The sequence below is a fragment of the Aquila chrysaetos genome, chromosome 9 (assembly GCF_900496995.4).
Source record: "Aquila chrysaetos chrysaetos chromosome 9, bAquChr1.4, whole genome shotgun sequence".
Taxonomy (NCBI): Eukaryota; Metazoa; Chordata; class Aves; order Accipitriformes; family Accipitridae; genus Aquila; species Aquila chrysaetos.
This window is the reverse complement of record NC_044012.1, coordinates 3,607,733-3,633,823: the sequence shown is the minus strand read 5'-3', so window position 1 is coordinate 3,633,823 and position 26,091 is coordinate 3,607,733. Positions and strand designations below refer to the sequence as shown.

Sequence of the window (26,091 nt, the reverse complement as noted above, 5' to 3'; positions counted from 1 at the left end):
GAAAAATCTCAAATTAACTGTTGCAGTCTTGGGTACCATTTGCCCTAGTGCCCAAACACACATTTGTATCTGTGAGGTTTTAGGTGTGAATAGAGTTAAAACACACTTAATGGTGCTATTCATGGAGAAAGGTGGTCAGGAGATAATTTTGTATTCCTATATGTGCCAAAAACCAGACGCTTAAACATTGATAAATGTAGAATGAACATTTAAATACAAATATAGGGGTTGCACACTCATATTAAAAAGTTGCCGTTGGTCTTTGTTGGGAGAAGATTCACTCCTAATGGAGAAGAGCAGAGCCGATGAGGCCACGCTCTCCTGGCTCCAGAGCTACTAAAGTAAAAGAAAAAAAACGGGGGAGAAACGCAACCTTACAGACAGACGTGAAGAACAGAAGCATGTCAGTGACCACTTGAAGATATCAGGGTAAGAGGAACTTGACTTAAGGGTCTAAAGAGAGTCTTATCAGCCGGGAAGGGCTGATAGAGGAGGATTGATGGCATTCGTGTGCTTCCTGGTAATGACCTTTCTGCAGCCATCGCTTTTCTTTCACAAGGGCTTTGGTAGCCCATAAACGGCGGGGGCTATCATTTAGATAATTGTGATTTTACTTCTTCCTTTTATCGAAGGCTTTTAAAAACTTAAATCAGAGCTAGTGGCAGATCTTGGATTGTCCATAAAGAACACGCACAGACCAGGTACAAGAAAGCAGTGACTCTAGAAGATTTCTACAACTGAATTCGTTCTTTATGCCATTGATTTCCTGGTGTTACACCGATGAATCTGGCCCTTAGTGTTTATGAAATACTTTCACAAAGGAGGACTGTACACCGACGTTAATTACAGTGATTTTAATTATTTATTTATTTAGAAGATTCTCTTGCTTTGTCTTCATATGACATATGCATGTATAAGAGTGTGAATTTAAGGCACATGCAAGGAACTTTAGAAAATGTTGCATGTATTTCTGGCTAGGATCTGTGCATCAACCAGGGCCATCATGTAGTGGAGCAAGTATCAGCATCAGCTTCATCTTTAAATTCTCAATTTTCCCTGCTTTTCTTACTTTACCATAGATTCTTGTGGTATGGTTTTATTTCTTTCCTTTTTTATTTTTAATAATACCAATAAAAAAGCAGGAAAAAAAATCTTCATTGGAAATATTTGAAATATTCTCCACTGGAAAAATAATATCCTGTAATAGATGGATAGTCATGTAAACACACCGCTGCCTAGCACAACAAAACCAGCCTGGATTCGTGGGTATGACTTCAGATGGCATAGCGGGGAGGCAGGAAGACTTTCGCAGGGGATTAATAGACCAGGTTTGAACCTCTGGGGATGTCGGTTCCAGTTTGGGCTCTGGTTGGGAGGGAAAATAAGTATGGTGGTCTCATTACTCCTCATTACAAAAATCGACCACATGATTTGGTACCGTTGGCAGCCCTTCGTTAGATAAATCCGGGACTAGAATAACAAGGGTTACTGCAAGCTAGACTTGAGGTGCGTTGGCAGGGAGGGGAAGTTTGCACAAAGCCTGGCTGTACCGAGGCCAGTGTTAACAGTCTCTTTACTTTCATTTGCTCTGAATTCACTCATATATTTGCAATCAAAATGGTTTTTAAGTCTTTAAAAAAAAAGGGGTGGGTGGGGAGTAAAAGAGAGACAGAGAGACAGCTTTTGAATTGTAAAAGTTATAACAGATCCCATTCCTGACAAGTTTTATTACTGTTCAACTAAGTCCCTCAAGTCTATCTTTAAATTAGCTGAATTAGAAAAGATGTAAAACTAATCAGAATACTGCCATCTAGATACTCCTTTGTCTGAAATATAGGAACTTTATCTTCTGGTAGAATCATTACATATGTTATCAGTTATAAATAACCATTTATAAAGGATTAGTAAATCAAGTAGTTTGCATTTCTTGAAAGAATATATAATCACATTAATTTTTCCCAATTAAGCAATTTCAACATTTTAATCTCAGCAAATTGCATTTCTAAAAAGTTCCCTGGATTTCATAAGCATTTTGCTATACAGTTTGCTACACACCTCATCTGAACAAATTAGGGTGAATGTATATATATAGGTATCCCCCCTCTCCTTCCCAAGAGAGTCTCAAATGAGCCAAATATTCAGCTGATGTAAATCAGTGTTGTTCCAGATACTTTTAGACATGATATACTGCATTAAATCAACAGTCAGCCTTCTACAACTGACTCCATCACTATGCCCGGTTGAAGCTGTAATTAAAGTCTGTGTTGCTCAGGAGTCAGTACCCAGCAGCCTCAGAGGATTAATTAGGTCTGATATTTATTTCTTTTGATACGAAACCCAGATGTGTGCAGTTAAGCCAAAAACCATAGGGAGAGCCATCCTGCTTTTTTTTCCAGTGGACAGAGGAAAAGCAGTGTTGCCCACCCAGAATTAAAGAACAGAAGCAAATAATTATCATCATGGAACAATTTGGCAGTGGTGTGGTTTCATAATCTGCTAAGCCACTTCACCTGCCTGATTATGAAATAATTCAGATGACCTCAACTTTTTTTTTTTTGTTACCAAGTATTGTAAATACATATATGTGTGTTGATTTATTTGTCTGAAAGCTGGGAAGAAAAATATGGAGGGAATACTCTTGGCCTCTATGGTTATAGAAGTAAATCAGCTTGCACTTCACTTTATGTTCTTCAATGTGTTATAAAAATACCCGTCCATTCAGTAAAGGGCTTACCTTACTTAATAAGATGGGAAAATAGATAGTGAAAACACTCTAAATCATGAGCAAGTGTAGTCCCAGCCTTGGCTCCCACTATGGACAGGACATCTCCAGCAGGAAAATGCAGTTCAGGTTGTATGCACCCCTCAGAAAATTCACCAAATCAGGCCAGCATCAGAGGAATTCACATGAACCATGAAACAGCTTCATATGATATCAATTCAGGCAGCATTTCTTATTCAGCTTTTTCTTTCAATGGGAAAAATGATCCACTCCCATAGATATAATTCTGATTTTTCATTATAAAAAGAAAAGCAGCAAAAAGGGGTGGTTTCCAACCTTCAAACCAAATCTAATTATTGGTGTGCATGGGTTATTTGTTCCCAGCCCATGCCTCCCCTTCTTTTCCAGTGATAAAATGTAAGAAGTAAATCTACAGGATTAGGGAACACCCAAAAACAAATATTGAAACGAAATAGGGAAAGATCAGACCATTATGAAATTTCTCCCCTTATTCCAGTTGAAAGCAAGCTCTGAACATTTTCAAAGTAACGTGAAAATTCAAATTTTTTTCTAATAATTTCTGTCAGTCCTTTCTTGTTGTGTACCTGGGTATTGATTCAGAGTAATGAGACTCCCACTGATTTCACTGGGTTTTGGATGAAATCCCTAGGAGAGATTTGAGCCAGTGATCTAATGATAAAAGACTGGAAAGGCCATTCCTTTTCCCTGATGCAGCTAGCCAGCATATTATACTGGAGATATGCAACATTTTTCCCCTCTGAATAATTCCTATAGAACTTTGTGAAGACTGGTTTTTCTCTCTTTCTCACTGATTGCATCAGTGTATTTTACAGTATCTTCATATATTTTGGTTTGCAAGGGAAAAAAAACGGACTAGAAAACAGTAGATGGTTTGGGGGTTTTTTTTGGATGTTTCTGATATTTGTTTTTCAGGTAGACTGTCAAAAGCAGGCTTTTGCATAGTTTCCTGGAGCATTTCCTCGCTTCTTTGCAGCTCATTAAGCTCCATTTTTTTGTTTTTCTTGGGGTTTTTTCAGCCCATCTATGGGGCATCTCACAGGTTTCCACAGCTCCAAATGTCAGCTGAAAAAACAAGCACTCTCTTTTTAGCTCCTCCACTTGATGCAAGACACATCAAGACTCGGGCAAAAGGGGGAAAAAAAGACAAACCCACTGTATTTGGAGTCAGGAGCAACCGCTACTGGTAGATGTCCTAGTCCTCCTCCCCTTCCAGGTTCTGGAGAACATCAGCCAAGCTGACCTCAGCAAACGGGTACGACGTCCCTCTCTGCTCTCCCCAGGTCTCTGCTCTGCTTAATACTGTCAGAAAAGTCTCCAGCAAACATTTGTAATTGCAGGGAGAAAGAACACTGCTGTCTTTATTTTTTCTAACTTGACATCTATCAAATTTAGTTTAAGTGTTCCCCTGGGTCAGTTGAGTTGCTGAGCTATAAACTAAAAATAATTAAAATAAAATATTAAAAAAACCTCAAGTCTGCTTGCCAGGAGCGTATCGTTGGGAGTTAACAGCTCTCAATCATGTATTTCAGAGTGTTAGAATAGCTGAAATAAGACAGGGAGGCTTAATACAACATAAAACTGTAATTCTTTGATGTTTTGATGCTACAGGCTTGATTCTTGCACTTTGGGACAAAACTGATTTCTGTGACAGGCATTCAGAATCTAGATGCTTTTTTTTGCTTTAATCCTACAGTAGTTAATATACATTTTATAGGACTAGCTTAACGAAAAGGAAAGGCAGGGCAAGGTAGAAGGAGTCTTTCTGATTAATATCTCAGATAATTGAAACCTCACCCTGACAATTCTCATAAGGCAGAAGACAAGTTACCTTTTCATACTATAAAAGATGACTTTGCCAATTTATTGACCCCAGCTGATGTATCAGCTATCACCAAAATTGGAAATTCTAGCTACAATGACTTAAATTTTGGCTTAAACCCGACCAGACAGACAGCATGTTCCCAGACTGGTCACATTCATAAATGTCATAAAAACCATACTTGTTCTATGACATGCATGAAATAAAATTCTCGAACAAGACATCTCTAACCAGAAAGGCATGAAACAAAAATCTTGAACCACGTGACAGGGAACGAGGACTGCTAAAAATGGTATTTTGACATTGGTGGACTGCTGAAATAAAGCTTCTCCAGGCATAGCTTTAACATTGTTTTTATTATTTTTATTGTTCTTATAGGCCATAGAAACCACGTGAGGTAAGACGAAAAAAAAATCAGTCAAAACATGGTTCAAAATTTTTGTGTAAGCTGTTCCAGTGTAAATGTAAAGATAAAAAATTAAGTCAAGGATCACGTTCAGGGGATCTGAGTAGACTCAGTCATCAAGAGGTGCATAATATGCAACTAAAGATCTAACCTGTGTTAATTTGGACTCTAACTGAGTCCGTCCGCGCCTAATGCTTTTGCTTCTCATTATGTATCTTCTGCACTTTAATTATAGATTTCTTTTCACACTTGGTGAAAAAAAAAAATATACGTTCATCTTATCTTTTTCACTACAAGCATGTTATCAGTGAAAAACACTCCTTTATGGAAAAAGACGTTTTTTACAAAACTTTGTCATCATCAATGCTTTTATTTTTCTTTTTTAAAATTATTGACTTCATATTTCTGTAAACACTCTTAAATATAACAGGATTGTCTATCTGAAAATGATAAAGTCATAAAGTTGAGAGGATTGCCTGCCTTTAACCTTCAAAAGTAGAAAATTCATCTTTTCAAGCCCTGCAAAACAGGAATAATTTTAATTTTTTAAATGTGGCATTGCAACTAGCTCTAAATCAAAACCAGACACAATATCATTACTTTGTTCTTGTCAACACTGCTGAATAGCACCCTCCCCAGCTTTAAACTGAGTCTGTATCTCACCTCCAAAATGATTGCACTCCTCTGATACAAATTGCCTCCCCGTAACGTGGGGCCAAGCTCCCTTGCAGAGGGGATGTCCTGGAGTCAAGGGAGCTACGCCCACGGATGGTTTGGTCCACAGCTAGCCGAGGATTTGGAAATGAAATGTGCTCCAGCGTACAGAATAGGGGTGGTTGGGAATTTTCCAAGGTACTCATTTGGCGGGGTGTCACAGAATGGCAATTTGTTGAAACTGAAACCATTCACAAGGGAAGGTCTGTCTGAACAAAGCTCCCAAGTCAAAGTGAAAAGCAAAAACAGAAAAGCAAGTAAGATAACAAAAAAAAAAAAAATAATGGAGGAACAAAGAGCAATTAGAGAAACTGCCCCTTTCCGACAGTCCTGGAGGAGAAAGTTCAGGGGTCTGGCTCAATGTGATTCTTGCCTTTCTCGCTGTAAATGGCAATTTATGCAGAAGATTTTTTTAGAACAAAATTACAAAGTCAAATTGGAATAGAACAACAAAAAGTAAATTTGCTCAGTCTGATCTCTTGAAAGGAACCATTCCTGGACTTTTTTAAGTTTTGATTTTTCGCCCATTTCTGCAGCCATGTTTTATGCTTATTGCCAAGAATTGCTAAAACACTATGTAAAATCTAATTGATCTAAAATACCCAATTCAGCCACTAGTACATGATTAAGCAACCAGTACCTGCAGGAAATTTTCTGTCAAGCTTATTCTTTACTGGAAAATCGCTCTCTTTATAATCCACTTTTTCAGAAAACTTACCTGCTGTTTGTGTTGACTTCTTGAAAAACCAAACATAACCAACCCAAAGTATTTTAGGACTCTTAGGCAAAATGATAAAGAAGAAACAATTCCCTGTTAGAACTTATAAGAGCTGCCTCAAGAATGGATTTCCTGAGTTAGGTACCTTAGAATAAGGTAAAGTGGCTTTAAAATAGTGCCAGAGGGTATTTTGAGTGAGCAGATGCTGTTGTTCCCCCTTTTTACAGGCGTAACAGAAAGTTTATGGTTCAGTCACGACACGCTTGCTCTGCGGCAAGGAATTATGACCTGGCTGTCCTTTGCCGCTAATTTCAGTGAGATATTTTCTCTCCTCTGGGACTTTGCCTTCCAGTTCTTGAAGGAGAAGAAAAATAAAAGCAGGCTGAAGTGAACATGCACATGGTAAAATCAGACTTGATATGAATGCAACTCTCCTGATACCCGGTATAATCACTCATTTTTGTATCAGATCTGGTTTTGGTCTTGCGTAGGTTGAACGTATTTGCTATGGTCGTGATATATGTCAGGCAGTAAAGACGCGTGAGTTAAAGCTGCCATTGGGTTGGTCCTGCAAAGTGGGAGGATGGAGACCTTCAGTCAAGGTGGGATATACACAACCAGTATTGCACAAATCATGAAGGCTGCTGGACGTCTAGAAAAAGACATAATATCCCGAGGGCTGCAAATATTGACTTATTAACTAGCTCTAGGTAGATCTGGCTGCAGTCAGGTCTGGGATGAATTTAACCCCTGGCTCAGTCAACTGGGATTTAAGCAGCTTTTGATCCCAGAGGGAGCACCTGACCCTCGATGGACGCTATCACCAACATTGTGGTTTTCTCCCTCTTTGTTTCCCACCCTCAGCAGAGGGAAGAGCCGGGAGTTGCTATTCCTCTGCATTTGCATGCAAAAAGGGAGGCGGATTTTAAGGTCTCCTTCCTGAAGAAACACTATATTTCCTTTCACCCCCATATTCTTTCTCCCCCGTTATCTCCACCCCAGTTCTTTCCTTACCACTAGCCTGGAGAGGGAGAAAACAGACAGAAAGAAAAGAAAAGAGAGAAATATGCTGCCTGGATTGGAAAAGTCATCTTTTCCCAGGAGCAGCGTAATAATGTTAATGGAAGGGAGAACGGGAAAGAGGAAATGTTTCGCTAACGTGGAGAATTTCTGGCCTGGGTTCTTTCTGAGGCCTGTTTGTCAGGGGGAAAAGGAAATTGGTGGCTGGATGAAATATGAGCTGATGCAGCTGCAATGCCTTTAAATACAAGCTTTTTTAGGCACACTGGTGCTTCAGTTTGGGGATATAAGCAGATGCTGAATGCCTTTCCCTACTTCACATGGGGCCTTTGCGTGCTGTGGTTTTAAGACCAGTGTTCAGGTGATAAAAAAAAAAAAGGGGGGGGGGGGGGAGATGAAATGTCATTTTCGGAGAGGCAAAAAATACTTCAGGCTCTTTGGCGTGTAAGTCATAAAGGGCTTTTTGTGCACGGGTAGTCAGTGCAGTGTCAAGAGAAATCACTTGCACAAGGTGGAGTAACACTATCTGAAATTAAATTCTGGCCTCCATTTACAAGTAACACTTTAAGGTTAAAAAAAAAAAAAAAAAAAGCTTTTTCTTTTCAAGATATTGAAGAGAACTAAGAGACGCCCCCTCCTCCCCTCCAAAAACATACCCTTGGTTTTTCTTGCTATCCATAACATGGCAACCCCAAGCATTAGGTAATTAGCAGAGCTCATCAGCCAGACCTAATGAGCACACGACAACTTTATATGGTGGAGTGAAATCTGGGTGGAGGTTTAGGGCTGCTCTGGTCTGAAAGAGTTTGAACTGAAAAGGTTTGAACTCTCGTGCTATGGCTTTCCAGGCTCTTTGAGCCTGATTCCTATTTACACTAAGTTTCCTTAGCATAAAGGGGCCTTCAAGTGGGCATGCAGTGAAGGAATATTTCAAGGCAAAGAGCATGCAGAGCGGGCTCTTGCTACCCTCCTTGCACCTTCCTTGGAACAAGCCCCTCACTGTTTTCTTACAAGGGTGAAATGCCAGATGTAGCTCTAGTCCGAGGTGGAGGCGAAAGGCTCCGGCTCTCAGTCGTATTGAAGCTCTTTTGCACTGCACTGGTATGCCTCAAGGACCTAAATAATTACTTATGGGTTTTTTTTCTGGATTTGGTTTTTTTTCATTCCTGCTACTGAAGTTCTGATTTCTTACTCTTTCTCCATTGCTGGAAAGACAAAAAGTCACCTCGAGCTGGTTGTCCAAGGTGGAAGCTGTGTTGACACGCTCTGGAGATGTCATTGAAATATAAATAGCAAATAGACGATTAAAAATAGTTCGTCCCCTCGAATGATTGCTTTAGAATTTAAGGATTATTCCCAGCTTCTGAGACCTCCTTGGCTCAGTCCTGTCTGGGACCCTTCATTTATTTTTAAATGCCAGCCTGTGTTTCTCACTCCTAAGGAAATTAATGCACATTAAATACCCTGCAAAATCTGGCTTTTTGTCCAAAGACAGTCACACAGTTTTCTGTGACAATATTTATGAACTAAGATTCTCATCCAGTCTACCAAAGTCCCAGAAGAAAACGTTTCTTACTATTTATACCTGCTCCTTTGCCAAGCAAAGATCTCTCAGACCATTGAATAATCTCCCAAAAGATGTATTGGAAACCTGGTTTGGCCTGTTCAATGTAGCTGAACTGATTAATGTAGCTGGTTGTCATTTTTAGAACTAATGATTTTTAACAGAAATGGTCTTCTTTAACCCTCCAAAAATTGGTCCCCAGCTCTTGACTTTGTATAGTTTCTGTCTTTCTTTCTTTCCATATTTTCATAATTTCTATTGAAAGGTTTTGCTATGCCTTGCTTACGAAAAATGTTTCAATATTTCATTTTAATCCAATAACCATTTCAGAAAGAAAATGAATCTGTTTCAAAGCGTTATGATTTTTTAAAGGATCTATTTTGACCTCAGAATATTGAAACTCAGAGTAATTGCAAACACAGGTTTTCAACAATCAAGTTTATTTTCTCTGCAGAAAACCTCACCCATATGCCTGCAGGGAATAGCTGCATTTGCCAAATCCAACTTTTGGTGCACAGAAGAAGTGGGATATATAAATAGAAAGTGTAAGCTTTTGGATATACAAAATGGGTTTGTAATTTAAGGCCTCCCAGCCGGTGGCAACAATTGTCCATGTCTTGTGGGGTGTCAATTTTCCCTCTTCTCTTTATTTGGCTCAGCAAGCCGCCTTCTGCAATCACAGTTTAAAGTCTTGGCTTCTGCCTCCTCTGTCTCCTATCTCACGTTGAGTCGCTGTCGTCCCAGGGAGCTGCAGGATGCTATCCACTAATCTGATGCTGCAGTCTCCAGGCCTGCGGTGGGATATTGAAAAAAAAGAAGAAAAAAAAAAAGCTTTCCTAAATGATATACCAAATTACACATTATTTCACTTGACAAACAAAAACTCTTTTGTGGTTAGCAGAATGAATCGTGTACATCATAATTTTGACAGCGAGTACTGAGGTTGAACTGGCTCTTTAAACAATTTCCCTGTGTACGCACTGCTGTTCCAGTTCAATGCGAGCATATGGCAAACACAGAAACTATACTTACTGATGCCAGGGCATGACCAAAATCTATAATAATGTTGTTTACTTTCACCAGCTCTGCAAGAAAGAATGTAGCCTCATGCACTTAAACGACCTCAGAAGAGTCACACTTTTTGCTTTGTCAATAATTTACTCAAAACACACATTGTCCCTTAGAAACATAAGGACCCAAGACGTTTGCAGTAACTGAGTCAAACTCCTCTATACAGAGTCTCGCTTGTCTCCTGGAGAAAACCTAAGGAAATTCTCTCCATGACGTTGGTGAGAGTAGAGGGAGGCAGCAGACAAGCGTAGCTTTTGGAGCACATTTGGCTTACGCTCTTTTTGTTGTTGTCATTTCTGATAAAAATCATAATATTTCAAAGTCTTCTACGGCCAGAGCTCTGCCAACTTCCTTCTCCCACTAAATTGGCCGTTCTCGAGCCCTGCCAGGAAAGAACATATTTTAGCATCTTAGCGCTGCGTGGTCTGGCAGGCGAGCGTTGGAAGGCTGAGGTCGTTGGCCACTCCTCTGCAGAAGGTTGTAACATCCAGTGCTCAAGGGGGTTTTCCTCCGCACTTTTGTCAGGCACTAAAGCTGCCCTAATGACGTGGAGCCACAGGACAGTGCAGCCTTTGAAATGCTCGGGGAGTAAACAAGCCCAGCTAGCTGCCTGCGGAAACTCCAGCTCTCGCAGAAAAAACATCCTTCTTCACAACCAAAATCAGAATGTCAACAGGAGAATAGTCTACGTTTCACTTCGGTTCAAAACATTGCAAGTAGAGATGAGGGACAGCCCGAAGGGACAGGATCTCTTAAATAAAGACGCGTGTTGAGGGAACAGGAGTCGAGGAATTTGAGCGAGATTGCAGCGATTCATTTAATAGCTTGGATAAATTTTCAGTGACAGCAATTGCAAAGACTAATGCTGCAAAGGTTCAGGAGATACTGTGGAAATGCATCTGCATAAAGTAGTTTCCCAGTTGCCTGGGAAGCACATGGACATGGATTTCAAGCATCAAAGAGTCTTAAAGTTGTGAGGAGCTGAGTTGCACTAACTCCCATTCCAGGCAATGAGAACCAGGACTCTGCATCTGAGGGCACATTGCTTAAAATCAAGATTACCTCTGCTGGAGACAGTGTTTGTACAAGGCTGAAGCAGGATAACCTATTGGTGGAATCATAAATATTTATTTATGGAAGGAGAGAATGTCACTAATTTACGTTTCCTCCTTTTTAAGCTCCCTAATTCACAGTGTCCTCTCCTATTTCTTAGTCATCAGAGCTACATAGTATATGCACACCAAAAAAACCTGATAAAAATTTGAGAAACCAATAAACTCAGTACCCAAATAGAAATGAGATATTTTTCTAGCAGTTAAAACTCAATTACAGTTCAGTCACGTGTTCACTCCAGTCAATAGCTCATAAAATGGGCAATGAACTCACCAGGTTCTCAAGTATTGGATGGATGAGAGAAGGCACCACCAGGAGATGGGCAGATACCCATCTGCAGGGGCTCAAGCCTTCGGGATTTATTAACTGGGGTTCAGCCTGAGTCTTGATTGTCTCTGGGTGGAGGTAGAGCTGTACTGGGTTAATAAGCCCAGCTGGAGTCCGTCTGGATCTGCATGGAGCTACCTCAGGTTTTTCTAACCTTTAACGCTCAAGTTAGTGTGCAAGAAAATAGAGCATCCACAAATGTTCAAGAGTTGATTTGTATGTCTGTTTTGACCTCGGAAGAGGTAGATGTTACAGGGGCGCATCCAACCTGAGGCAATCCAAGGGATCAGCCTCCAGCAGTCCCACACAAAAAATAATTGAAGAATCAGCTGATAAAAGACATTTACCAATTTGCCTGAACCAGAGAAGTTGGTAAGTCTTTGCAGCCATTGCATTGATGGTGACTCCTTGCATGAACTGGGGGAGAAACCCACATTTATTACAGGTCAAAAATATTCTCAAGAACAAGATCCAAAGACCAAGGAAATCACTGCAAGTTGCTCATTTCAAAGAGCTTTGAATCACATTGGCATGTACCACAAGCAAAAGCCCAGTGAACAGATTTTGTTGGAGCCACTGAAGCATGGGTGGATCCAGATCACACTATTCTGCTCATCTTGGAGCAAACCCAAACACAGAGATTTCAACCCCCAGCCCCCCAATGTATTGCTCAATGGTTAGTTTTGATTTCTGCATGTGATACGTTGCTGGCTGGGACAGGGCCACTACTAATAACAAAAATGCAGGCATCAGCAGGGATCATGGCCCTCCTTCTCCTTTGTTTTTTTCTTCCTTTCCTTCTTTTTTTCTGAATAAACGTAATTTAAAGCATAAGGTCCCATTATTGTCTGGAGGTGCACACTTTTACCAATGTCAGGTTCCTTATTCTTTTAGCTCAGACCTCTTACAAATGGCGTTTGTCTGTATTAGTAGTCAGGTCAGGCAGAACTTAACTCTTGTACTGTTTTAATTTTTGTCTTGGCAATCCAAGGGTTTGCAGCAAAGGGATGTTTCTAGCAATTCTAAAAGTTCACGTTTGAAAGCTAAACCACACTTTGCTCACTCGGGCTTAAGATTAGTTCCTCTGAGTTGACAATTTACTCTTTTGACTTGTAACCTAAGATCCTTGTTTCACCTCTCTGGGTGACTCCAAGATGAATTAAGATTTCTCCTCTGCTAAGAAAGCCCCAGTTCTACCAGCAAAAATATTGCTAAAGAATAGGGGATAAAGAGGAATCTGATTCCTCTCTTAACAAAGTATGTAAGTGAAGAGAGAACACCACTGAAATTAATAGACTTAACAGAAGAAATGCATCAAAGAAATCTTGTTTCTCTGTCACTGTGTGGTTATGCAGATAAACCTACAGACACATTTAATCTTTCCCAAAAGGTCAGTTAAATGATTCCCAATCTCTAGTTTCACCTGACTTTGCAGCTTCTTGGTTCCAGCTCCAAGGAGAAGTAGAGGTGCTGAAATACAGAAAGATAGGATATCCTCTTTGTGTCACTTTTCCTACTGGAAAGAGGAAATAATGGAAATCTTGTAAGAAGTCCCGTTCTCATGAGACTTTAAGCTTCTTTATTCAGACCAAATGATCCTGGCTAGTTCAGATAAGGTTTCTTTGGCTGTTTACCCATTGTAAAGTAAATTATCAAAAGTCTTCAGACTTGTCCATCGTTAACAAAGGTTGAAAAATCTACCCTCTTTCCCATGACAGGGTTAAGAAAACAATGTTAAAATCTATTTCAGGATCCAAGAGATGCACAATTCAGTGCCAAAAGCATTCTAGTGAAAAGATAGTAAGTTACTCTGCAGGTTTTCTATCTATGCATGCATTTTCTTCGGAAGTTGTAGAAGTCACAGGGAGAATTCTCTGGGCACGTGTCTATTCAGTAAGACATCCTGAAATCTTTAACAAATGGACATCTTTTTCTGATATGATTTTCCCTCCTTATTCGTTATCTCTATTTAAATTGAACCTGGTGGCATGCTCAGAGCAGTGCTTTGTCTCAGCCGGCCGGACTAAGCCACAAACTCCCAGCCTTGCCAGTGAGCAAACCTACTGCTAGAGGAGGAAATCTCTGCTTGAGGCAAGAAAATTCACCAGCCTCCTCTCATACCCTTCCAGACAGCCCATCCTGTTTCTTCAGCTGCACATTGCACCAGGCTGAGCTCCTACACCGATCCTCTTCTTCTCATGCCTTGTCTTAGGGTCTGGCAGAAGAGGAGGACAAGAGGGATGGGGCGGGGAGCTGAGCTCCTCCCGGCACTGTCTATAGCGGAGGCCCATGGAAATACCAGCAGAAGATTTGTTGCATCGTTTGGTGATTTTTCACTGCTCTACTGTAGCTCTCTACTCAGACACTCTTTGTTTATTGTATGCCCTTCTAATCCTGGCACTGTCAAAGCCTGGTCCATTAAGTTAGCATTATTATGATTTATTAGCTGCGCATGGCTAACATAGTGTTATGACAGTTGGGATGAGATTAGGTTGCAGGTCAACCTGCTCCTTAGACTGGAACATTTTCAGGTCTCTCTGGATCTAAGCTTGAGTTTTAGACTGAGGAAGTCCCAGAGGAAAAAGAAAGGGAGGTATGCAGTGCTTCTCCATCCTATACTCATGACATCTCTGATAAATGGTAAGAGAAACCTACTTGTTAGAAAGCAGGGGTGGAAAAAAAAAAAAAAAGGTATTTGATGAAGGTAGAGGAACAGTGCTCCTTCTCTCAAAACAAGAAGCTCCCAGACCGAGAGAAAACACACTCACATTTTCCAGTCCATGCCTAATTTCAGACATAATTTATGAGATCAAAACACCTTGGTGATCAAAAGTAGGTACTTCTCACGTGTTTCTCATTTTTTTCCACTTCACTGAAAACAGTTGGGTAGACGTTCAATCAGACTCTTTTTACATGCCAGAACTCCCAGCTACATGTATCAGAACTTTCTCTAAATTAGAACAAAAATATTCTCTGGTTTGCCAACTTCTAAGCGCCTTCTTTTATTTTGCCGAGTAATTATCTCTTTGTTTGTCCAGGGGAGTATCTAATAACTCCCTGTTTGTGGAAGGGCACTGACCTCTGAATGAACCAAAAATAGCCCGTGCAATAATTTCAACAATATGCTTAATATCTGATTTGGAGGCCCCTTTGGATCCAATACGTTACATCACTTTGCACCGGGACAAAGCGGAGCGGGACAAAGTGTTGACCCTTTCCCAACAGGAGAATCAAGTGTTTGCTGGGTGGGAGGAAGGAGGGCTGACGGTGCTCCCCCATCGGTCATTCGGATCCACTGTCGTTCAACGCACACATCCAGTAAATTGTTTCAATCAAGTTGCGGTTGGGAGAAGTATGCTCCGTATAATTCGCTGCAGCCTCCTGCCTGCGGACTCCACTGTTTATAGCATGCCCTTAATTGCTTTTTTTTCTCTTTTTCTTTTTGCTCAACTGAATTCATTTAGAAACACAATATAAGTTAATGATAAAATCCTTCACTAAACCACTGATAGCTAAGTGTTGCCTGACTGTGACAGACAAATAGCCCATTTAGTCTGGAATCCTTTATGCTTCTATAAGGCCTATAATATGTCTAAATTGCGCAAAAATATAGCACAGAGATAAATTATTTCACGGCAAAAGCTTACGTATTAAACCCTTCCAAAGTGCAACAGAGTGTAGCAGGCAAGATGATTAAAATAACTGGGTTCTCTTCCAAGCTCTAACGCTGAATTTCTGCGTAACCGGCACTAGTCATTCAGCCTCAGCGAGCCTCAGTTCCTTCCTCCTCTTCTATCTGTCATCTCGATGACACTGCTCTGCTTCCTGCCTGTGAAGAATAAACTACAACCTTATTCTTAGCCTATATTTTTATTATCACCTAAAAAATGTGGTTTTGATCTCAGTAATGATTTCACATGGTCTTGTAATAATTAATTAAAAATAGCTTGAGTGATATTTTGACTTTCATATGACCTAAATCTTTCTGCCTAATCTTTCAAATCTACCTGCTTTGGTTATATCCCAAGGCAGTGAGTGCCAAAGATTAACTATATACTGCATGATATTTTTTCCACAGATTTTAAAGTGTTTCCCTTAAAGGCAGTGATATTTTTTTCTTTTTTTTTAATGGGTAAGCAGTCTCATTAGTACCAGGTGATTCATTTAAAGCACAATTACACAGGGAATTCAGCTAATTGATTGGATAACCCTAGATTCATTTGTAAAAACACAATCCTCAAACCTGAAGTGCTTGGACTTAGTGGTAGTCATGTACCGAGAAGTTTACTTTAAAAGCAAACGTTTAGGTTAATGGGATCCATATGATATGAATTCCTAATAACTTTACCATGGGTGGGCTTATCGAACTGCTTATCATAACAGAAGTCGGGCCATTTCAAAGGATCTTTCTTCTGAGACTTTCTGAAGACTTTTCTTTCACCCCAGATCTATAGAAAATTCCACTAACTCTCCATTGAGAAAATATTTGAGCTCCCTCTCATGCCATGATTCAAAGGGATTATTTTCAAAATGTGTATTTTTTAACCCTTTGCTGGCAGGACAAAGTATTTAATAGAGATGTGTGAGTCTTTGAAGGGGGAAGAGCTCTGAGCAGGAGTGTTTGCGATGCTACTGCTCTTGGGTCCAGGAGGTCGCATTTATATATAAAAGTGGTTGGGGGCTTGGACTAAAGAGTTTACACTTGCCTGTAAACTAAAAGAAGAACTCGAGGGTGATTTGGGCTCACTCAAACCCAGGGAAGTCACTGCACATCTTCCAGCTGACCTCTGTGGGTTTTGAATCAGATCCATAGAGAGATTCTAACCACTATTTGTAATTACAGAGAGGAATAAATGAGAACAAACATCCCCTAAAGAGGCATTGGAATATTTAGCAATCAAAGGAGCGAGGCCACCTGCACAGTTTGAAAACAGAATTTCCTACGCAGAACTAAATCATCTTAGAAGCTAGCAGAGAAGCTGCTGCTACAGTAACTAACATTTCTTCATTTATTAATAAAATTTTTAAAATTGAAACAATGTTACATTTGCCAGAAAACATGTTACTGGAAACTTAAGTCTTCTCTCTTCTTCCTGAATTATACTAGTGTTGATTGTATACTTATCCCCCAATATAACTTTTTTAAAATATAGAAAACTATAGAAATAATTTTAAACAGCTAAACATGGCAGTAGAGTTTTATATAAATATGTGTGTATGTGCATTTAAAGAGAAATCCAGTATCCTGATAATCTCTGGGAAAGAACAAGCTGCCAGCATCATGGCAGGTATGAAAATTGCCATAGCGTTTACTGAAGACGGTACAATAATTCTATCATTATACTTTTGGTATTTAATTAAAACAAAAACGTTATCACTCAGCAGAAGAGGTGGACAGTGTCATAAAATATAATCACATGGATAAGATTCCTGCTGGGATAGCTGCATGGACTGGAAAAAGAGAAAAGATTAAAACTGCTAACTGCAGTCATACTTGGCATTGACCTATGGGGACATTAAAGTGATCTACAAATTTGTGAAAAAGAGAGACCAAGAGTAAACATTTAAGGTGACAAAAATAAAGACGGAGAGAATTAGAATGGTCCAGTGTGAAGGAAAAAAAAAAGGTTATGTTTCAAGGAGAACTTCAGAGAAAGAGCCACTTGCTTGCAAGAGGGTTTCCAGTGGCACACGCTGCTGTTACCATTCATGATAAATCACCCTAAACACAAATCCCGTGCAAGATTTTGGCACAGTCTAACCCAAAGATCTGTGATTCTTTAAAACTTAAAAAAAAAAAAAAAAAAGAAAAAATAATCTGAACTCTACTTTGAGTGTAAAATGTGAAATTGAAATAAAAACCATAATTCTAAGCTAAACAACCTGTAAAAGTTTCTAGTAATCACTATCATCCTTGTCTGCAATGTTTGGTAATGCCCTCAAAGCTTGTACAGTGGTTTTTTTTAGTCCTTAATCATTTGCCCTACACAGCTAATGTCTAAACCGGCTTAATTTCACTGCTGTAAATGCTATCCGTCCGCAATATTATTGCAAGGAGGTGTATTTGTGATGGCTGTATCCCGTTACAGCATGAGGGATAACGGTCTGGCACATTAGGAGCCGTACAAGGTGATGAGAGGCCGGTGCAGGAGTCCGGCGTGTTGATGTACCGAGTTTCCAAACATTAACTAATGCAGAAGGGAAGTCGACACTGGAAAATCTTGTTCTTGACCGTGGTAGGACAGCCGAACACTTCATAACACTATCAATTAATGTGCTACAGACACTGGTCTCCTCAGAGGAGAAGGCCAGGTTGGGAACAGCTCAGAGGTGGGCATGTCACAGGAAAAGATTGAGGTTTGTTGGCAGAGAAGTGTGGAAGATGCCTGTAGGTTCCTTGTCAGCACTTCGCCTGGCCCAGACCAGGCATGTTAAATCATGGGATGCAAACCCACACGTGGATATACATGGACGGGAAAACAAAATACCATTGCTCTACAGCCATGTCCTTCAGACCAACACTAGGTTTCTTCTTTCTTTCTGGGGGATGAGGAGAACCCATTGAACCTCTCCATCCAGAAGACCAAAGCCTTTCCAAAAAAAAAAAAAAAAGGTAGGGATGGCAAAAGTCCCAGAGAGCGAATTATCCACAAATCTCGCCTCTAGGAGGCCTCAGAAGTAACCAAAAATAGTTAGAAGCTACCATCTCTCGTTGCTGGCCTGTAAGATTATTGTGTTAGAGGCTTAACGGGCTTGAAAAAGCTGGGCTGGAGTGGCAGTGAAAGAGAGAACAGTGTTTATTGAGCAATAAAAGAAACATTATGTTTCATTGCTCAGCCAAACTGCCCTACAGAAGCAAATCCCCATGCCTTATAATATGGGGTGTAATAAATACTAATACTATAAAGGGGTCTGTTGGAAACAACCAGCAGGGCCCTATCGCAGTGTAATCAAGCCTCCCGTTAAATTAGCGTCTCGCTTGCGCTCGCTGCTTTATTGTCTGACGGGAGCGACCGCCTGGAGGTTTGAAGGCTGGCTCCGGTGGGGTTCACCTCCTGTGCGGCTGCACTCTGGTTACCCTCTCTCGGGGACATCTCTCCGAGGCCAAGGGTTAGGTTTCCTTCCAAGGATTAAGCGGTAGGCTCATGTCAACAAGGTGGTCGTGGAGATACAGGCAGAGCAGGAAGGACTCATGAGGCCAATGGAGAGAGATCCAACTATTTCAAGGCAGCAGATTAATCCTGATAATACTGCATTGGGCCATTTTTTTTCCCTGCTTGGGTCAAGTTCCCCTAGCAACCGCAAAGCCTGCCATTAATAAAATTAAAAAACTCAATCATAATTTCCAACCTCTGTGCCCTTTTCAGAGGCAAAAAGATAAATTGAATATAAAATGAAAGCCTTGCTTTTTTGGCCTTTGTAAACCTCTTCTCGCTTTTTCACTTTCCTCCCCATAATTCTACGTTGCTGACCTTCTTCCAGTTGCAACGGTCTCGGGAGCGCATGCAACATATGGACCTCATTGTCCTATAGAGCGAGGAGGGCATGGGGATACCTCTCCCGTTGACCTTTCCCTACGCAGGCTGGGGTGCATTACTGATGGCATCTGCACAGCTCTACCTGGGCTGGGCTGCAGCAGCATTTCATCTTGAACCTTTGTCTGATATTACAATTATTATCGCAAGTTCCAGGGTTTCTTTGGAACAAAAAAGGACCTTTTTTTTTTTTTTTCTGACTGAATTTTTTGGCTAAAATTTCTATTTCTGCTAAGATGATTTAGTTACTGGAGTCTGTAAGGAAGGAGTGGTTGAAAACCAGAAGAGAGAAAAATATGAATATATCTGAAGATGCTTTAATTTTCAGAAACCAGAAGTAACTGAAGAACAGTTGTTAAAAATTGGAAAAGTGTTAGGTTTGGGGGTTTTGTCAGTAAACAGGAACGTTTCTGTGGAAATTCAGGGGTTTTCAGTTGCTTACAAAAATCACTGGAGAACTACCACACTCCAACCACCTCTTTTTCATTTTCTTCTGGTCATATAACACCAGGTTTCCATTTGCTGGAAATAAATGAGGAAGCCATGGGGTATCCCTGCTCTTTTTATTCACGCAAATAATCCCATTAAAGTCCACAGGAGTTCTCATATCCAGTGGGCAGGTTCTGACCCCAATTGTTTTAACAGTTCTTTTTATTCGCACCTCATATTCTAGCTAAAAAATCTTATAGAGCTTGACAGATGGCTTAAAATCACGAGTCTGCCCAGCGATGGAATTAGTACTATGTATGTATGCTGCTCGGTTGACTTAGCTCAGGTAAAAAAGAGGAGAAAATAATACAAGAAGAAAAAAAGTGTTGAGGTGAAACAGATGGCAGAAGTTTGGTGAGTCAGGCTGATACCATCATACACTTCCTGAGCAACCGTAGTCGATCCATTTTTTTCCCTCTGTGCCTCAGTTTCCCCACCTGTAAAATGGGATTTATCGAACTTCCCTTTCTCAGAGAGTTGTGAACCTGTAGTCAGTCAGTCATAAACTTCAGGTGGTGGGATGTAAGAGAGACAACTCCATTTTTCTTCAAACAAATTGAAAATCAGTCCTTTCTGGTGAAAGGTTTACCTTTTTATCCAACTACCCTACTGCTACTCAGAGTCCTTCCCTTAGCAATGTGATGGATGATGCTACATTCACAAATGCTGAAAATAAAGCAGAGGTAACTGATTCAAAGCAAGTGAGCTGTGAGCATGTTCACACAGTCCTATGCTTCTCTTTGGAGTTATGTTTGAGGCAGAGTAAAAAAAACAGATTTCTGAAATCATTTCATTTTAATCAAATTTCTTCAGAGCTTCTAAAAACCTTTTTCTCACTGTAGCACACCCCATTGCCAAAAAGTTTTTTACTCTTTCCAGGCTGAATTCAAAAGGAAAAATACACAAACCCTTTTTGAAAATGCTATTTATTTACTTATATGATGCCAGCAGCATGTACAAAGCAAGGTAGTCCATTCCAACGATCTTCTTCCTCATATCTTAAACCTTATAGTAGTCAACCTAATTTTATTTCAGCTTTGAAAGAAACAAAAGTCACCTCTAAGTTCAGACTAAACATGAGAAACTGTAGCCAGAGAGGAAATTTTTTTGAGAAAGTTATGTGGGAAGATATAAAAACAGTGGGTTAGAATGGAATGACTCTTTCAACTCGAGTTTATTGTGTTTACGGTATTACTCAAGTTCTGAGGAAACTAATAACCATCACAAATCTCACCAACATCCCATATTTTAGGGCTTGAGTTTTCTACATTTTCTGCTGGTTTAAAGCCCAACAACAAAGAAGGTTCTTGATAGAATAAGCTCTAATGTTAAAACTACTATGACATATAGAGATATATAACCTCACTCTTGGGCAACCAAAGTCTCCACTGCAACTTTAACAACAAATTTCTTCCCCTCCCTACAACCTCTCCTACATCCCATAATAGCCTCTATGTTTCAAAAGTAGGGCTCCACATCTGTAATATATTATGTGCATAATTTGCACTTAATTACCAACCACATTGATTAAACCATTGCACAACAATTAAACTTAATTGGGTTTTTTTACAGTGCCTTCACTATTTAACTGAAACACGCCAAGTGTCTTATCAGCTCTAATTGAAACGCTAGCTGGAGATGTTTAGCTTAAAGTGTGATCGCCATTTCTTTCCAATTTCAGGTGAAGGCAAAACTGGGGATTAACAAATGTGTGTCAGTCTGTGACCCAGCATGAGCCACTTTGCATTCCCAATTGTTTCCATGTGTATGTCAGCAAATGTTCATCTCAATGCTATAAATAGATGACCAGGCTGCCCCCACCATGAAATTAGACAAGTTCTGTAGCACTTAGCAGGAATGGGGTTTCAGTTGTTGTTAAGAGCTAGGCTGTGACATTCAAAGGGTATATTGAGTTTTCAGTAATACGGGTAATAATTTGAAGCGTTATTTTCCTCAAGCACAGAATTGTGGCTGCTATCAAAAAGAGGCTGAATTTCACTGACTTTAGCTAATGAGGAAGCTGAAGAAGCTTAACTAGGTGGTCAAAGACTGAGAAACTGGTAGTTATATTTAGGGAACTAATTTTTTTTTCCTAAATTGGTGTAGTTTGGGTAGTCATATGTTTATGGACTTAGTGGGTTTGATGTTTTTTCTCTAGAGAAAGCAATGATGAAATATTTGATACCTTGAATGCTGTTCCTACGTCAGATACTATGGGTAGACCTCCGAGCTAATTTTTGCATGAAGTAACAATGTTAAATATCACTTTAATAAAGTGCAGTCTTACTGGGGCTGAATTTGGGGAAAAAAAATGTAAAGGAAAAGATAAAATAGGTTCTTTAGCTGGTAGCTCATCATTCTCTGATCAAAGAAAGCAAGTAAAAAAAAAAAATCTATGTTCACTGTTGTATTTCAGTGCTGTTAATGGAAGGTTTGTAACTAAAATCTCCCAAATTCACTGAATATTTGAATTTCTCTCTGCTCCTCTGAATAATGTTTTCCTCACAATTCTAGACTTAGTCAGTTCTTATCCAAACATCTTTATCTTTACCTAATGTTCCCTCTATTTTCCTAATATGTGAGGACTTTTTATATTTGATTCACATACTGCTACTGAAAAAAACTTATCTGTAAGCCTGAATAATGCAATGAGATAAATATAAGATGGAATTCAGAGACACAGGCTGTACTCCTAATTCTGCTTTGAGTTTGCACCTAATTGTGTCAGGTTATCATCTTTTTTCAGGAGAGAGTACTTAATTCTTTCTTCAATTAAATTTCTTAAGCAATATTTATCTGTTTTGTGGGGGGTGTTAAGCAGTAAGCTAGTTCTGCTACAAGTGGTAGGTTTCATGTATGCAGATAAGCAATTTCTGATTTTTCAGTAGCGTATAACCAATTGTTTAAAAAATCTGCTTCCTTGGCAGAAAAAAAGCATTGCAGTATTTTGATTGCCATCAGATCCACCGGTGATTGGAGTCTGTTGAATAAATTCATAGGACAATGCTTTTGGCAGATTTTACAATATGTCTTTTACTAAATGATTTGAATAAAATGATATTCATCTCTTTCCCAGCTGATAGTATTGCTTTGGTAACTTGCCCATCCATTCCGGGGGAGAAAAGAAAGATTCCTGTGAAATCTTTCAAATAATAATTTCAAGCAAGAAATATTTTCCTTCCAGTCACCCAATCTGGTGACTGTGGAAACTGTAAGAAAAGCTACACTAGGAAAGTTCAGTGTTCATACACAGTGCCTCAAATCAATAGAAGTTCTTTTATTTTTGCCCCATCTTTTTTTTTTTCCTCTCTAACGAGTTAGAAATAATAAAAATAGCAGCATGCTTTAACTCCAAACATGCCCTGGGCACTTCAGCCAAGTGGGAAAAGCAAAACTTTCTCTTCGATACCCACCCAGCGCATCTCTCGCCAGGGTCCACCTTAAGAGACCGGCCGTGGGGTGGGGGCAGACATTTATTTTTAAACAGCAGGAGAGTTCAAGACCCGTGCAGTGGTTAACACGGAGCCTCCTTCCAGTGTTCCCAGTGATTCCTCTCTGCGAGCGTGAAATGCCATAAAGCGCTGCAGTGATGCCTTTATGAATGGCCTGTTTGTCTCACTCTCCCCTGGCAGCCCATTTTTTTTTTCTTTTTTTTTTTTTCTTCCCCTTCCTTTTTCACCCCACACTTGTCCAGTGGCCCAAAGCAGTTTAGCAGATATGGCAGCTCACATGAATTATGAAAATGTGAATATGGCTCCACTGACTGGTACCCTGCATGCTGGCACTTTGTCGGGTTTTTTTTTTTTTCGCTGCCAAATTTCTTCTTTGTGAAAAGGTAGAGGACAAGGAACTGCTTTTATTCCTAGACACGTGACTCTGGGCACCTCACATGCTTAAACAGGAAAAATAATTGGTCAAATTTAAATAGGCATTTCCCAATATAACCCAAATACGAAAGCTCTCTCCATCACCAGCGGCTCCAGCTCCAGTTAGGGGTATGCTCAAACATGCAGTGTCTGGATCCTGCAGTTGGAGTCTGGATCCAGGCATAATTTCTGCAGGTGGTATTCATCTCTGAAATAAATCCATATCTGGGAGACAACCGGGATCAGGCTGTTTGAGTTCCCTTCTTCATGCCACCCTCAGAAGGGACAAAATCGATCTTCTGTGCGCTCTGGGAGAGAAAGCTTAAAAAATGTTGGAAGAGTTTGTTTAATTAGGTGGCCTAGCAGTTCATTTCAGAAGTATTGCTGGCAAACCACCTAACCTTCTTCCAGGGCTGATGTTAAAATCTGTTTCCACATTTTCTTGTGGGGGGAAAAAAAAAAAAAGGTTATCCTTCACCCTTTCCAGCAAGCCAGGAAAGCTTGAAACTGAAATGGTGGCTTTATGCCCAGACAGAGAGGAACTGAAATAAATATGAGCAGGGTTAAGAATTTTCTTTATTGAGAGCACCTGCTCCAATTTTATATGTAACGTTGCTAAAAATTCCTTCATTACGGTGTGCTCAACTCTGTGGGAGTTCAGCGAAGTCTTTGGTGCTGAGAAAGCCCAAATGAGTCCTTTGGACCTCTCCGGGGAAAGGCTTTCCCTGCTCTCCTCCAAAGGAATTAAATGTGTCCGAAGGTAACGCAACGGCAGAGCTGCATGCCATGCTCCCAAGGACAGCTGCAGGCAGAGATCCATGTCTAGCCTCGCTGTGGATGAGTTACAGGGCAGGGAAGTGAAAAAATGAACCGGCAAAACCTCTCTACTTGTGAAGTTTCATGTAAAATGGCAATTCCTGCTGCTTTCCGCAGGTAGCCGCACACCTCCTGGGTGTATCGGTTACACCTGCAGCTCAGCAGACCTTTCTTGTACCTGCTCAAACACCTCCTCAAGCAGAGTGTGTCAGAGGAGCTGGATTATGAGCTTATTTTCTGATGCACCAAATTTTGGCATTTTGTTGTCGCCGCGATGGGAGAAAGACAAAAGCAAGGCAAGGTTTTAGTAATAGGCAATATATTCTTACTAATCAGGCTGATGTAGCTGGAGAAGACATGCACCAGACAGGCCAGCTCTCTGGGTATTAAGCAAGAAATCTCAAGCTAATTTCTGGGCAAAAATAATCATTTCAAGTTTAACTTAATAATGTTAATCAATTAGCCTGAGACTTTGACAGAGACAGCAGCATTCTTTTGGCTTTTGTCTGAGGGTAAAGCAATTAGGGACTAATCCTGTAAACTGTATTATTTTTGGAGTTGAGGTTGATTACTCACAGACCACTCAAACCTTCTACTACTGCTGTCAAAGTCTAGCTCTCCAGAGATCTTTTGCTGTAGTTGTGATGATCCAAGGACACACAACTTGTCTAAGAAAAGGTACGGCTTCTGCTTACAAACCCACTTCCAACTAAAGTCTATTTCTATCTTTTTACATGGCCTCATGGAAAAAGAGGTGGTCTTCGATTTTGGAAGTTTAATCTCAGTGTTGACAACGAGTATCTCAGTGGCCCTGGCTAAGTTTCTTGTTTGATTGCATCATGCTTTCCCCAAACGGACGATGACTCCTTTGTTGATGGTCTGAAAATAATATTCACAATAAACTTTTCAACTAGGTCAAAGCCTTCAGATGACAGAAGCGCTTTAGGAAGTGCTATTTCAGCGCTAATAACAATGATTATGCGTAAGGAAACAGCAGCATGCTGGAGACGGCCAAGAGACTCGGTCAAACTGCCATGTTTTGCACAAAATTCCTCCCCAGCTGCAGACAGATTCTTTAAGTACCGGGCTGACGCCTTCTATAGGGGTTCTACAGATTGACCACCCCAGTGAATTGTCACAAGGCAATTAAACAGCCCGTAATCCTGGCATGGCTGATATGAGGTACGGTGGAGAAGATGACAAAGGTGGCTTTGCATGTGTTGAGAAGTGGAAGAGAAATCTGGGAGAGGCAGAGACCAGCAAGGAGACATTGGGGTCTATTTGGAGTGGACAAGTGAGGAAATGGTTGGAGCTTCCACAATGCTGTTTTTTTATTTTTTATTTTTCAAATGTGAAGCATAAATAAATGTCAAACTGAAGGTGAGTTGGGAGCAGAGATTCAGCGATGCCACCGCAGTGCAAGGCCATGGTGAGCCAGAGGGAGGTGACCAGCACCAGTAAAAGAGGGTGATGAAAAGCTTCACCAGTATCCTGGCTTGGGTATTTATTTAGTCTGGGCCATGACTTTGGCTAACTGTGCAGTAAACCCAGGAAAAATCTAACGTTGGGAATTGGTCACTTCTGTTGTTAACAGTGGTATTTTCAGAAAGATTGTCTCAACAATAAATTTTGTCTGAAGGGCTGACTCCCTCTACGTGCTGGAATAACCCTGTCCCACCATTATTAGACAGCCTCCGTTACATGCCACATCTTTTTCCAGGCTCTGCAATGGCAGCGTAGGTTCACCAGCACAGCAAAACACAGCTTTTTTTTTTTTTTTTGTACCAGATCTAAAAAGCCACAGTCATACCCCACAAAGCACTGATCCGGTATAAACTGGGAAATGAGACAGGAATGCGGTAGCGAATC

General features: G+C 40.3%; 1 long non-coding RNA gene across 2 annotated transcripts in view; it reads left to right on the top strand.

Annotated features, from left to right (window-relative positions):
• The window catches only part of LOC115346233, a 42,927-nt gene extending 26,235 nt beyond the window's left edge, over positions 1–16,692 (top strand). Inside the window, exons 4-6 of one of the 2 annotated variants that reach the window (XR_005933232.1) lie at positions 273–429; positions 3,854–4,016; positions 16,360–16,692. This is a non-coding gene — a long non-coding RNA (uncharacterized LOC115346233). The remainder of the gene's footprint in view (positions 1–272; positions 430–3,853; positions 4,017–16,359) is intronic. The other variant, XR_003925059.1, reaches the window with a different exon arrangement.
• Positions 16,693–26,091: the final 9,399 nt, after the last annotated feature.